The sequence below is a fragment of the Geotrypetes seraphini genome, chromosome 11 (assembly GCF_902459505.1).
Source record: "Geotrypetes seraphini chromosome 11, aGeoSer1.1, whole genome shotgun sequence".
Lineage (NCBI taxonomy): Eukaryota > Metazoa > Chordata > Amphibia > Gymnophiona > Dermophiidae > Geotrypetes > Geotrypetes seraphini.
Window position 1 is genome coordinate 52,461,419 of NC_047094.1, and position 15,801 is coordinate 52,477,219.

The following is a 15,801-nucleotide window of genomic DNA, read 5'->3' on the forward strand; positions in this document are numbered from 1 at the left end:
TAAAATTCAATGCAATGAAATGCAGAGTAATGCATTTGGGGATTAATAATTGGAAGGAACTGTATATGCTGGGAAATGAGAAGCTGATATGCACGGATGAGAAGAGGGACCTTGTGGTGATAGTGTCCAAAGATCTAAAGGCGAAAAAACAGTGTGACAAGGCAGTGGCTGCTGCCAGAAGGATGCTGGGCTGTATAAAGAGAGGCGTAGCCAGTAGAAGGAAGAAGATGTTGATGTCCCTGTACAGGTCGTTGGTGAGGCTCCACTTGGAGTATTGTGTTCAGTTTTGGAGACCGTATCTGGCGAAGGATGTAAGAAGATTTGAAGCGGTCCAGAGGAGGGCGACGAAAATGATAGGATGCTTGCGCCAGAAGACGTATGAGGAGAGACAGGAAGCTCTGAATATGTATACCCTAGAGCAGTGGTCTCAAACTCGCGGCCCGGGGGCCACATGCGGCCCACCAGTTTCTATTTTGAGGCCCTCGGTATGTTTATCATAATCACAAAAGTAAAATAAAACAGTTTCTTGATCATACGTCTCTTTAGCTATAAATTACAATATTATTATTAAGACTTAGCTAAAAGGAAAGATTTATAAATTATAAAGAGTTTTACGTCATGCAAAATTGTCATTTCTTTAATAAGGCATGAAATATTTTTTCTGAGGCCCTCCAAGTACGTACAAATCCAAAATGTGGCCCGGCAAAGGGTTTGAGTTTGAGACCACTGCCCTAGAGGAAAGGAGGGACAGGGGAGATATGATTCAGATGTTCAAATACTTGAAGGGTATTAACGTAGTACAAAATCTTTTCCAGAGAAAGGAAAATGGTAAAACCAGAGGACATAATTTGAGGTTGAGGGGTGGTAGATTCAAGAGCAATGTTAGGAAATTCTACTTTACGGAGAGGGTGGTGGATGCCTGGAATGCGCTCCAGAGAGAGGTGGTGGAGAGGAAAACGGTGACTGAGTTCAAAGAAGCGTGGGATGAACTCAGAGGATCTAGAATCAGAAAATAATATCAAATATTGAACCAAGGCCAGTACTGGGCAGACTTGCACGGTCTGTGTCTGTATATGGCCGTTTGGGGGAGGATGGGCTGGAGAGGGCTTCAATGGCTGGGAGGTTTAGATGGGATGTAGTAGGTTTTAATGGAGATTTCGGCTGTTGGAATCCAAGCACAGTACCGGGTAAAGCTTCGTATTCTTGCCCAGAAATAGCTAAGAAGAAAAAATTAAAAAAATTTAAATTGAATCAGGTTGGGCAGACTTGATGGATTATTTGGGTCTTTATCTGTCATCTACTATGTTACTATGTTTAAGTATGAATGACTACAACCTGCACAGTGGTGGGTGCTACTCTGGCTACTTTGACTGGATGGAGTGTGTAGGTCTTTATCTGCTGTCATTTATAATGTTACTGTGTTTTGACCCTGCAATCCTCCCCCAAGATACATAGGTTTAGTTGTATACCCCCCCCCCCCTTTTTATAAAACTGCAAAAGTGGCTAATAGTGCTGGCCAGCATGCTGAATGCTCTGCACTGCTCCCGATGCTCATAGAATTCCTATGAGTGTCGGGAGCAGTGCAGAGCATTCAGCGTGCCGGCTACGCTACAAAAACTGCTTTCACGGTTATGTAAAAAGGAGGATAGTGACTTATACAGCTAAATGTTATTTGACCTATAGTCCCTCAACTAAACAAAATACTGTCTATGTCTGCATATTAGGGGTGTAGCCAGGTGACAGTCACCCAGTTTGGGTTCAGGCCTGTCCACCCAGCAGCCACAGGCTGCCAGCAGTGGTTCCTACATGCTGCCGGTGGCTGACCTGGAAGGCTTCCCTCTGTTGAGTTTGCCCAGGCTGTTATGATTTTATTGTTTATGGTGGGCTGATTCACTTTGAAGTAAAATGTATTTATAATAAATAGAATATAAATGTGAAATTAAATTATGATAAAAGTGCTGTAACGGCACACACAAAAGTGCTAGAAAGAAGCGACCAAGATGGTAAAGGGGATGGAACTCCTCTCGTATGAGGAAAGACTAAAATGGTTAGGGCTCTTCAGTTTGGAACAGAGACGGCTGAGGGGAGATATGTTGAAGTCTACAAAATCCTGAGTGGAGTAGAATAGGTACAAGTGGATTGATTTTTCACTCCGTCAAAAATTATAAAGACTAGGGGACACTCGATGAAGTTACAGGGAGATGCTTTTAAAACCAATTGGAGGAATTTTTTTTTTCACTGAGGGAATAGTTAAGCTCTGGAATGCATGTGGTAAGAGCGGATAGTGTAGCTGGTTTTAAGAAAGGTTTCCTGGAGGAAAAGTCCACAGTCTGTTATTGAGAAAGACACAGGGGAAGCCACTGCATGCCCTGTATCGGGAGCATGGAATATTGCTACACCTTGGGTTTTGGCCAGGTACTAGTGACCTGGATTGGCCACCATGAGAATGGGCTACTGGGCTTCATGGACAATTGATCTGACCCAGTCAGGCTATTCTTATGTTCTTATACTATCATTAGCAGACTTCTTGTCTTCATATAACTGCCCTCCTCAAGCATTTATTTCTCTGGCAATACAAATTGCTCCTTGCTTACACTGTTGTCAATATTGTAAAAATGTGTTTATGGTTCTTGGAATGCTTAGAAGATTCTTGTGCTGCATTTATTTACACGGGAAGTACTTTCGAAGTTGCTTCATGTACGTTTGAAGAAATGTTTTCCATGCCATCGCATTAAAACCTATACTAAGCTCACAACCAGACCTTCCATTTTACCACACACTCAAAGAGAAGGTGCCATCCCTGGCCTGCTGTCCTGGTGCATTCTCACAGTCAAGGAAAAAAATGCAATAGCACTGGCAAGCTAAAGAGAACAAAACTGCTGGTTTTGTTTATAGAGTGAAATTAAGAAAGTGGGAGAGGACAGCAGAACAAAAGGAAAGACCAAGGATAAAAAAAAAAGGGGAATGAAAGAAGTTGAGAAAGGAAAATGAGGATAAAGAAAACGGAAAACAGTACTGAAAAGTATAAAAAAGGTTGGTTAATATTTTTGTTGCCTTGCAGCCAGCACTGGTTAGAAGCAGTCTTATAAAAACACCAGAGGCTCCAGTATTCAGCCACAGTGATCAGTGCTTTCCTGACTGATGCCGGAGGAGTAGCCTAGTGATTACAGCAGTTGCCTCAGTACCCTGAGGTTGTGAGAAGAGAATGCGACGGGGACAAATTTTTCTCCGTCCTGTCCCCCGCGCGTTTTGTCGCTGTCCCTGTCCCATTCCTGTAAGCTCTGCCTTCACCGCACAAGCCTCGGACATTTATGATTTTAAAGTGTTTGAGGCTTGTGCAGATGAGGACAGCGCTTGCAGGAATGGGGCAGGGACAGGAAAAGAACTTGCGGGGACGGGAAAATGAGTTCCCGCGGGGACGGGGAAAAAATGTGTCCCCGTATCATTCTCTAGTGGTGAGGTCGATTCATACTGCAGCTCCTTGTGACTCTGTGCAAGTCACTTAACACTTCATTGCTCCAGATATGAAATAAGTACCTGCTTTGATTTTAACCACACAGAAAAAGCAGTATATCAAGTCCCATACCCTTTATACCCAGAAATTCAATGCTGGGCCATGTCTCAGCTCCAGCATTGAATTTCCAGGTGTATGGAACCAGTGAAGCATAGCTGGTTAAGTGCGATATTTGGCAATTAGCCAGCTAAGGAGAAACAGAAAGATAGGACTGCATTTTATGTGGTCCTATTTATGCAGAAAATTGACATTTAACTGGCTAGGTGCCAACTTTGCCCCTAGAATGCCCTCAAAATAGCCATGGGTGCAAACTGGGCATTTTCAGAGGCACTATCCAGTTAAGGGCTGCTGAACAGGTCCAGTTAGCCCTGAACAAGTGATTTAAACAGCTTGGAGCCTCTTCTGGTTGTTGAAATCATTTTGCATATCAGGCCCAGATGTATTTATCTGCCCAAATGTTCTCCCCTTCTCGCTTTTTTTCCCCCCCTCATTTTTATCCCTTTTGACTTAATATTTGTATTCTCCTTCAGGCATCTGAGCTTCTCTACTTGGGGAGCCATTCTAAGCAATGACCTCATTCTTCGCCTTTTCTCCTCAGCACATCTGTTCTTCTCTCACATTGAAAATGAAGCACTGTCCTACGAGTTTTGGGTTTCATTCCAATTGAAAAGGCCATCTGATCCAAGGTGAGGGGTAACTGTGTGTTCAAAGCAAAAGCAGCACTGCGTTTAACACTACAACCCATTGTTGATCCCAAATAAAAGATGAATTGAAGCACAATGCTGTCCTTTCATCCCTGACCACGGTCAATCTGGGTACACACACATACACACACACACACCAGTTCCACTTGGGTTCCAGCAACACTGTGAAAATGTTCACCATAGCTGCCACTTACTATGGAACTGAGAGAAACTAGTCCCTTGGGTCAGCTAGTACCATTATGGAAATCATCACTAAAAATATTTCTCTTCATAAATACCTTTGATTAAGGGCTCCTTTTACTAAGGTGCGATAACATTTTCAGCGCGTGCAGAATTTTAGCGTGCGCTAAACCCTGCTATGCGGCTAGAACAAACACCAGCTCAATGCTGGCATTAGCATCTAGCACGCGTGGCAATTTAGCACCTGCTAAACGCATGCTAAAACCGGTAGCGCAGCTTTATAAAAGGAGCCCTAAGTTAGTGCTCCTGTCACACTAGCCCTGTGTAGGGGAGACCATTCTGTACAACCGCACAGCCTTCTGCCTTCCCCTCTATTTCGTCTCTAACTTTCCTATCGAATTGTTGAAGTTCCTCGTCTATCTTTATTTCTTCCACTTTCCTTTGCTCCACACCCAGTGGCATAGCGAGGGTGCGTGGCACCCCTCCCCGCCCTCTTCTCCTCCCTCGTTCCTTCCTGACCTCCCCCATGCCACATGTACGCCCCCTTCCCCGTACCTTTTTCATTTTCCCGGCGCGACCAACATTCCAAACTTGCTGCCCGCTTCATGTCGGCTAGCCTTCTGACGTCACTTCCTAGGCCCAGAAGTGATGTCAGAGAGAGGCGACACCGACACTGGCAGCATGTTCGTAATGCTGCTCGCCCGGGAAAAATCAAAGAAGTACGAGGGAATTGATAACCAGAAATTGGAAGAACTGGGACAGATTAAATTTTTCTTTTTGGTGGGAAACGCTCTGTTTGTATTACAGATATGAAAGAATGAATGCAGAACAAGTGGGTAATAATAAAAAGTTTAAAGAAATATGGGGTCCATTAGAGGCATTTGTTAAACAAAAGAATGGTTAACCTTTAATTTCAAGATGATTTCTACACACATCCAGAGAGGGTGGGAGCAGAGTAAAGTACTTTGTTTAGTATTTGTTTGAAGATAAGTGCTGTTATATGTTTTATCTAACTGTATATCTGTTTGCACTTTGTATAAGTTCTAAAAATGAATAAAGATTTACAAAAAAATAAATAAATAAGTACGAGGGAAGGGGAGCACGCGTGTGGCAGGGGGGTCAGGAAGGAGTGGAGGCAGGCAGAGAGGAGGACGGGTGCTGGTGACCCTACCAAGACCATGCCTGGGGCGGAATGCCCCCCTTATTACGCCACTGTCCACTCCCCTCCTTTGTAGACACTAAGGGCTCCTTTTACGAAGGTGCGCTAGTGGTTTTAGCGCACGCTAAAGATTAGCACACGTTAACCCCGCGCTACATGACAAGTACTAACACAAGCTCTTTGGAGCGTGTAGCGCTCGCGGCAATATAGTATGTGCTAAGCGCACGCTAAAACCGCTAGCGCACCTTCGTAAAAGGAGCCCTAAATTGTAAACCGCATTGATACCACACAAAATTGTGGTACATCAAGACTAATTAAAACTTGAACTTGAAACTTGGAATAGACATCAGTGGGGTGGGAGCGAGTAGGATCGTTGCTGCCTTGTTTTCACACCATGAAAAATTAAACTAAACTAAAACTTAGTTTTATAGACTAAGTCATCAACCAAGAGGAGCTTGACTCGGTTAACAATAATGTAACACATAATACATAAACTTGACAAGGAAAAGTAGACGGAAATAATTAATTTCCATAATGTTTAGCAAACAAAAAAGTTTTCAGAACTTTCCAGAATAAAGCAAAAGAACCTAAACTTTTTAAGCATTCCAGAATTTGATTAATTTAAAAGCAAAAAAATGACTAAATTTCTTAAAGGTTCTGTTTTTACCATTGAAAGAAGGTTTTGGGGAGGTCTGGCTCAAACTGCATGGGGCTCAGATTTGGCATTTAAAAAATTGGTTGCATTCTGTTGTTTGTTTTTTTTTTTTTTAAATAATATAGTGTTGTTGTTTTTTTTCCATTTTGAATAAATGAAACTTAAAAAATAATAACAAACCAGCTTTTCTGTGTACACTCCTAATTGCCCATGCTATAAATTTTGAGGTTTAGCATTTGCAACTGGTAAAACTGCTTCTCCAAAAAAGGACTACCAGTCTACCACTGCAAGCAGTATTTCATGATTTTGGCTTCTGTTGTAGCACAAAATAACAGAGCATTCTTCTTGAGAAATAGGGGCTCATTTTCAAAAGAGAAAAACATCCCGAAAATTATTTAAAGGGGTAGATGGACGTTTTTCTCACCAAAGCCTTCCAATTCAGTATGTTCTGGATCACTATCTATACTGTTTCTTGGTAGTTCATCAAAATCTCAAGGGGGCATGTTGGAGGCGTAGTATGGATGTGACTAGGACGGGTGTATGATTTGGCCACTTTTCTGCAATAATCATACATTTTAGAAAACGTCTAGGGCACAATTTGGATGTTTGAGGCTAGACCTGTTTCAGTAAAGAATAGGAGGCACTGGAGCGATGAAGGCATGGTTCTCCTTACTCCTCTAATGGTCACTGACTCCCCTCCCACTCCCCAAAGTTATGGTAGTGACAGTACATTGCAATTCCTTAATCCCTGAACAATATTCTATTTTCTATTTCTCATTTTTACTATTATTCAATAAATACAGTCTGTGTAAAAATATATATTATATTTATATCATGCTCAGAAAATGGCTACTTAGTAGCTAATAAGTGCTCATTTTCCACAACTGTGACAAAGCACCCATTTTTGATCATCGTATTTTTCCTGAAAATAATCCATTCTCAGTTCTCAAATCTCAAAAGATTGGCAAGAGAAGAAACAGTGCACTTTTCTGTTCCAATTATCAACTCCCACTTCTCTTCAATGAACAAATAATTCACTGCAATGTCTTCCTGGGATACTTTCTTAATCTTCAAAAGTTCATAATTCCTTCATCTTTGTGCAACCATATTTAAAAAAACCCAACTTTTGTCTTTTTTTGCCTTGCATGGCTTCATAAAGGGAAACTAAAATAAAACAAAAATTATTCAATATAATCTTCTCACATATATTGTCATGGCTCACTAGAAGGAATTCCTTCAACCCTTACATTGATAACTGAAAAAAGGACTCCAACACAGAGTTCAATTCTTATTGGTTCTTCTAATCATAGCATGTGACATTTTCTCTCAACTCTCATTGGTTGCTCACATGGAGGTAACATTAAACAAAAATCCCCAAATTTGACTTGTGTGTTGTCATTTTCACAAAAGGCAAAATATGTATCATGGGATTTTCTAAGAACAGTCCCAATTTACTTATAGAAGAGGTAGGAATTTAGCCAATTATTTAGTGAATTCCATGTTAAAGGAGCCTCAAGATCAACAGATAAGGGGGAGGGGTATTTTAAATGTCAAGTCTGTTCCTACTGTATGTACTATTGGGAGACATAAGAAGTTCAGATCCCTGGGACTGATCTCATAGGACAGATTGTACCTCTTTACAAGTTGTATATTAAATGTCCCTGTGATCTGTCTGTATTATATTGGTTGTACAAAGAGAAGTATCAAGATTAGAATAGGTGAACATTTGAGCAATATTTGATTGCAGAAATGAGAAGTGCCCCTGGTGGAACATTGGTTATTTTCTCAGCACTCCCTGAAGGATCTACAATTTACAGTGCTTACACACTTATAGAACCCTAGAGGGGGTAATTTTGGCATTAAATTATTGCGCTGTGAGCAACGGTTTATGCTTCAGTGGAATACGATTATACCAAATGGACTCAATAAAGAAGTTGAATGAACAAACTTAGAAAAGTTGATTGGATATAAAGGAGTCCTTTTTCAGTGTTGAATGTCATTGCTTCCGTGTGGGGAACCAATGAGAGTTGAGATAAGATGTCACATGCTATGATTAGAAGAACTAATATGGATTGAACTCTGTGTTGCTGTCTTTTGTCAGTTATTGAAGGGAGGGTGGAAGGAATTCCCTCTAGTGAGCCATGTCAATATATTTAAGAAGAAGTACATGAGAAATTGAAAAATTTTGGATTTTATTTAAGACTTTTTGTTTCCCCTGATGAAGCAGGACAAGGCAAAACAAGGATCCCAGCCAGGTTTTTTTAAAGTGTGGTTGCACAAAGGTGAAGGAATTCTGAACTTCTGAAGATTAAGGGCTCCTTTTACTAAGCTGCGCTAACGTTTTTGGCATGCACCGCAATGCTGTGCGTGCTAGACGCTAACACCTCCATTGAGCTGGCGTTAGTTTTTGGCACCTAGCGTGGGGTTAGCTAAAAACGCTAGCGCATCTTAGTAAAAGGAGCCCTAAGAAAGCATCCCAGGAAGACAATGCAGTGAATTATTTGTTCATTGAAGTGAAATGGGAGTTGATAACTGGAACAGAAAAGTGCGCTTTCTCTTCTCTTGCCAATCTTTTGAGATTTGTGAAATGTGAACGGAGAATGGATTCTTTTCAGGAAAAGTATGATGATCAAAAATGGGTGATTTCTCACAGTTGTTGAAAAATGAGCACTTACGAGCTACTAAGTAGCTGTTTTTTGAGCACTATATAAATTTAAAATATATTTTTATGTAGACTGCATTGAATAATGGTAAAAATGAGAAATGAAAAATAGAATATTGCACTGGAATTAAGAAATTGCAAAGTAAATTAACCTGGGACTGTACAATTTATTTTATTCCTGTTTTGGATATATGAGTGACAGTACTTACCAGTCTGTATGACAGCATTAATGTAATGGCTAGTACTATGAGAGCAGCAAGCAGGTCTCTGGAGTAGCCTAGTGGTCAGTGCAGTGGACTCCAGAGAAGGGGACCAAGGCCCATATGTCACCCTAACTAGTACACTTATGGTAGACAGCCCTCCCATTCAATCTACCTGCAAGACTTATGTGTCTTTTCTGATGGCACAAAATCCTATGTGTCAATCCCCCCCCACCTCTAGGCATGGCCTCTTCCCATGTAGCCAAAGGCTCCTCAAAGCTCCCTAAGGACACACTCCCCCCTCAAGATGGTCCCTCAGAGCAGACCTCCCTTCAGCCGATGAGAAGGGGGAGGGGAAAGTCCTGTAAGCTCAGGTGAAGACCCCCGAGAATCTCCCTGTCACAATAGTAGCAGGCTAAAGTAAGGCCAGTTCAGCTAAGACCTAAAATGGTTGCTGAAAAAGCAAATGGACTCTCTGACTCTCTGACTAGAAATTGTCAACTCTGAAAGAGGCTATGAACTCTGGAAGACACTTCTGCTTTTTCCTAGAAACAGAGAGTGTAGTTATAGATAAAAACAGTTCTGATGAAAAATATAAGCAGCATGATAACTTTATGAAAGTTTTACCAGAGGAAAGACGAACCACAGACAGAAGTGTACAAAAAGGCCAACCACAGAGCCGGAAAACCGTTAGGTCCAGGTGCTCAAAAGAGGAACTTGGTATATTAAAAGGACATTTATGGGGAAGTGAGGGAGAAACTTATGAGGAAAGGCATGGCACAGAATCACTCAATTTATATTAAACAATCCATAGCTTAATATATGAAATAATGGATATGATTAACCAATGAAAGTGTGAAATGTAATATGCACCAACGTGGGCCAGAGCTGTCAGAATCATATAAAAGAAAGCTCCCTGGACCATAGTTCCAGAACTCATCGGAGGTTCTCCATCAGCCTGGCCAGTATGGTGTATGCTCTATCACTCTGTATGCTGTGTGATTTGTTCCTGTAAGCTATTACTATTTGATTATTAAACCTCATATTATTTGTATCAGCATAAAGAGAGTTGAGTGGTCTATCTTTGAAGGCCTAGGGTCTTCACCCCTTACTAGGGGTCCCTGGTGTCTAGTGGGGCAGGGCAGATGCTCACTCACTGATATGATCCTGGGGCTCAAAATGACCATTGAGACTTAAGCAGTATTATTACCCTTGTAAAGATGTATGACCTATAATGCCAATACTGTGATATTTATTTATTTAAAATATTTATAAATCATACTGTGTACACATTTTAGGCAGTGTATAAAACCAATATAGAATCAAAAAGTTATTTTAAAACATAATCAAATGCAAATTCAATATAAATAAGACAATAATAATAAATATATATATATATATATATATATATATACATATATATATATATATATATATTTAGAAATCAGAGGACTAGGCAATCATTCTTAGCCCTGGGATCATTGTGATGGGAACGAGTGAGCATTACTTTCACCCCACTAGACCCCAGGTATAATTGGGGGGAGAATTGACAGTCTGCCAGGAAACTGTATTGAGGGGAGCTTTGCGGTCATATGGGGACGGGTTGGCTTGTGGGTTTGGTGCCACAGGAGGATAGCCTCCATGGGTCTTGAGATGGTGTGGCATCTTGCAACAAGAGGGGGGATTGGATGTAGGAGTGCTGACGATGCTGTGATCAGGGCCCAGAGATTTGAAAAAGCTGCTCCCACATATATTTGGGAGTGATTTGTACATTTTTTCTTCATGGGCAGTTTTCTGTATGTGGAGGGACTTTCACATATAGGTTTAAGGACTTATATGTGAAAGTCTTAAGGACTGTTGGGATGATATACAGCTGGGTACAGTAGGTTGTGGGAGTGTTTTGGACATATGTCACTAGAACCTCCTTACCCATAAAATGTAAGGAGGTTCTAGTGACATATGTATCTGGGACCCCTTCTTTGAAGGTCACTTCAGTTAGAGAATGACACGGGGACAAATTTTACTCCGTTCCCACAGAAAGTCAATTTCCCCGTCCCGTCCCCATGAGTTTTGTCACTGTCCCTGCCCCATTCCTGTAAGCTCTGCCTTAACTGCACAAGCCTCAAACACTTATGATTTTAAACTGGTTGAGGCTTGTGCAGATGAGGACAGAGCTTTCAAGAATGTGGCAGAGACAGGAAAAGAACTCGTGGGGATGGGACGTGGAAAATGAGTTCCCGCGGGGATGGGGAAAAATTTGTCCCCATGTTATTCTCAAACTGCAGTGCCCCCTAAGGTGTTCTACTTTTCTGTTGAGATGTCTGTGCAGCCAGTCTGCTACGAATGCCATAGTAATTGATCATCCATCATCAGCTGGTTTTAAGGAAGGTATGGACAATTTCCTGGATGAAAAGTCTATAGTCTGTCATTGAGAAAGACATGGGGGAAGCCACTGGATGGGTAGCATGGAATATTGCTACTCCTTGGGTTTTGGGCAGACACTAGTAACCTGAATTAGCCACTGTGAGAACGGGCTACTGGGCTTGCTAAACCATTGGTCTGCCCCAGTAAGGCTATTTTTATGTTCTTATGCTGGCCCCTCCCACTGGTGGCGTTAAGTGCGTTTTTCACTTGGATGATTTTTTTTTTTTTTTCTGAATGCAGTACTGAACATATTTTACAAAAGGCTCTACATTTGGTAAAGCTTCTTTGAAAAACCTATGAGAAATCTTTTTTTTTTTTTTTATAAATTCTTTATTCATTTTTTACATCTTATATCAAGTGTAATCGGAAATAACATTTAAACTTACAAACATCACTTGAATTTCTGTTACAATCATTTTAAAATAATGAAATTTATCCCCCCCTCCCACCCTTACCATATCCTATGTACTCACATATATCATATAATATATTCTTTCCTTCTAATCCAAACAAGTAATATAAAATCAGAAGCCCCCACCCCCACCCTTTCTTTTGCAACTGTATAATTAAGAGAAAAATGCTATTTACTCGTTTCAATAATCTGTTAATGGTCCTCAAACATCCTTGAATTTATTAAAATGTCCTTTCTATATGGCTAATATTTTTTTCATCTTACATATATGACACAGAGTTCCACCAAAAATTAAAGTTTAATCTACTCAAATTTTTCCAATTAAATATAATTTGTTGAATGGCGACTCCAGTCATAATTAGCAAGAGCTTATTATTTTTTGAGGATATTTGACTCTTTGCCCTCATTGACATGCCAAATAAAATAGTATCATATGATAGGGCCACCGGATTCTCCAATAAACTATTTATTTGGCCCCATATTGATTTCCAGAAATCCAAAATAAATGGACAATAGAATAATAGATGATCTAGAGTCCCAGCTTCGAGATTGCAGTGCCAACATCTATCAGACTTAAAGCTATGTAACAGAAAAAACCAAGTTTGTCTCATAGATGCAGACACTGTACATCTCATCCTCCAAGACTAAATTTGTGGCCACTGAGATACCGTAATTTGATGCTTGATCTTAATGCTCCAAATGTCTCGAAGATCATTTTTTGGTTTTTTATTTATAAATCCAGATATTAATTTGTACCACTGTGCGGCCTGGTGTCCTAGGAAGTCCACCTGAAAGCATAAGAACTCTAAACTATATTGATCAGTTGCAACCATCTATACCTTTGTGAATTATTAAGACCATATTTATGTTGCAACTGTGAAAACTCAAGAAGTTTACCATTAGAAATAACATCTTCTAATACACGTATTCCTGCCATCATCCAATGCTTCCAGATGACTTTATATCCGCCAATTTGAATCTTGGAGTTCAGCCATATAGTTTGATTTATTGATTTATTAATTGGATTAGGTGTTAAATTGTTCACATATCTTATTGTTTTCCATGTGTCTATAAGTAATCAATTTTCTTTATATAGTCTAGGCATTTTGATACTAAGTACATGGCATAATCGCAGAGGAAACATGAGGCGCTATTCCAATCAAAACCAATCTGGGATATTATCAACAGGCTCTGGGAAGATCCAATACATACCTTGGCGCATAATATAGGATTGATGATACCTATAAAAGTTGGGAAAATTTACCCAGCCAAATAAATTTTGTTAGAATACAATTTAACTTTTTATAAAAGGACCCCTGAAAAAAAACCGGTAACATACCCATTTGATAACAAACCACAGGCAAAATCATCATTTTAATAGTTTGAACTCTCCCCCACCAGGACAGATGTAAAGGATTCCATTGCTCACACATTTCTGTTACCTTTTGTAATAAAAATTTTTCATTCACTTTCATTGTTTCTTCCAGCGTGTTTTTAATCCAAATGCCTAAATATTTTATTCCGTCCTCTTTCCATAGAGAGGGGGATGTTTCAAATAAATCTTTTGTACAATGGACATTAAGTGGTAGAACTTCTGATTTACTACAATTTATCTTGTATCCTTAAAATTTTCCAAATTTCTCTATCAATTCTAATAAGCTTGGAATGGTTGTTTCCGTATTTCTCAAATGAAGCAGTATATCATCTGCATAAGTGGAAACTTTATATTCCCGATCTGAATAAAGAATACCTTGTATCTCCTTCGCTTGTTGAATAGCTAATAACAAGGGCTCTAATACAATATCAAAAAGCAATGGAGACAAAGGACAGCTTTGTCTAACCCCCCTCTGCAGACTAAAATGCTCTGAGAAATTATTATTATTATTAATAATATATAATCTAGCAGCAGGGGAGCTATACAATGTTTGGATCATTTGTATAAATCCAGAACCTATACCAAACCATTCCATTGCTTGATATATGAAGGTTAATCAAAGGCCTTTTCTGCTCTAAGGACACAGTAAAGACTGGATCATTCATGGCTTTTGATAAATTTAAGATATGTAATGCTAATCTGGTGTTATTAGAAGAATATTTCTGAGAAACAAACCCTGTCTGGTGCATACCAACAATAAAAAGGAGAGCCTTTGCCAAGCGTACAGCCAAAGTCTTAGCCACAAGTTTTCCATCTACATTGATAAAAGAAATAGGTTTGTAGTTTGAAACCAATGTGGGATCTTTATTTGGCTTCGGTAAAACTATAGTTAATGATTCTGCCATAGTACCTTTGATGCAACCTTTCGTTAGCTGGTTCTGATATAAATTTAATAAATATGGTAATAGGGTAATTTGGAATGATTTATAAAACTCTACCGTAAAACCATCTCCACCTGGAGCGGATCCAACTCTAAGAGACTTCAATGCTGATTGCAATTCATTTATTGATATTGGCTTTTCTAAACTTTTTTTTATATGCTCAGGAATTTTTGGTCCATTAATTAATTTTAAAAATTCTAAACCACCCTTTTCTTTATTTAAATAAGGCTCAGAAGAATACAGGTCTTTATAAAAATTTAAAAATTGTTTTACCGCCATTATTTTTGTTTTTTGATTTTAGATAGTTTGCCAATAATCTTCCCGCCTTATTTGAATTCCCATAATACAATGCCTGTTGAGAAAATAAATCTTTTCTTATCAATTTAGAAGAAATCTCATTATATTTCCTTTAGCTTTCAAGAGATCCTGTAGTTTAGAATATTCCCATTTATCAATTAATTTTGATTCTAATATCTTAATTTCTTGTTCTAACCTGGAAAATTGGCTTTTAATTTGTTTTTTTAATATATGCCGTAAAAGAAATAATTTGACCTCTTATGGTTGCCTTAAAAGCATCCCACAATGTTTCCACTGAGATATCTTCCGTATTATTAATTTGAAAATAATCATTTATTTTTAACTAAATTTCCTCATTAAAATTTGGTTCTACAAGCAATGCATTATCGAATCTCCATACAGATCTACTATCTTCCTGGTCAATTATTTTAATTTTAATCCACACCCCACCATGATCAGACAAAATAATTGGATCAATGGAGGCTTATGTTATTTGCTGAACTAATACATTTGAAACAAATATATAATCTATTCTTGAAAAAGATTTGTGAACATGTGAGCAAAATGAAAATTCCCGATCATTAAAATGAAATATTCGCTATATATCTTTTAAATCACAATTTTGAACCAAATTATCTAACCCTAATGATTTCATAATTCTGCTAGGTTTTTTGTCCATTAAAGGATCTATAACAGCATTAAAATCCCCTGCCACAACTAAATTAGAAGCAGCCAGTGGTAACAATAATTGTTGTAGAGATTTGAAAAATTCAATTTGGTTCGAATTAGGTGCATATACATTGTATAGCGCCATGGTAGTATTTCCCAGATTCATGTCTACATGTATCCACCTTCCTGAAGGATCAGCAGCAATTAATTTGAACGTAGCATTACATCTTTTATTCACCAATATTACAACACCTGCTTTTTTTATTTACAGCTGGGGCATAAAATCAATGTTTCACCCAATCTCCTTTTAGTTTTTGAGACTCTAAGGCTGATAAATGAGTCTCCTGGATGTAACATATATCAATATTCTGTTGTTTTAAAAATAAAAGTGCTTTCTTTCTTTTTATTGGATGGTTGAGGCCATTAACATTTAGAGAAAGTATTTTAAGCTCCATTAATATATTTATTTCCAGCACATGTGAACTTCAACAAATACTTCAATTTATTATAATTTTCCTGCACATAATTCATTTCCCTCAATTTACTATATAAAACATTCCTCCCCTCTCTTAATTTCTTAAATATTATATTTCTATGATACCAAAAACC

General features: G+C 38.8%; 1 protein-coding gene and 1 long non-coding RNA gene across 3 annotated transcripts in view; one reads left to right on the plus strand and one right to left on the minus strand.

Annotated features, from left to right (window-relative positions):
• Positions 1 to 15,801, plus strand: part of LOC117369281 — an 84,698-nt gene that overhangs the window by 55,159 nt on the left and 13,738 nt on the right. Inside the window, exon 2 of the long non-coding RNA XR_004541109.1 lies at positions 4,113 to 4,200. This is a non-coding gene — a long non-coding RNA (uncharacterized LOC117369281). The remainder of the gene's footprint in view (positions 1 to 4,112; positions 4,201 to 15,801) is intronic.
• NTN3 (netrin 3) overlaps positions 1 to 15,801 on the minus strand; it is a 312,749-nt gene that overhangs the window by 29,481 nt on the left and 267,467 nt on the right. The gene's annotated exons all lie outside the window — the stretch shown is intronic.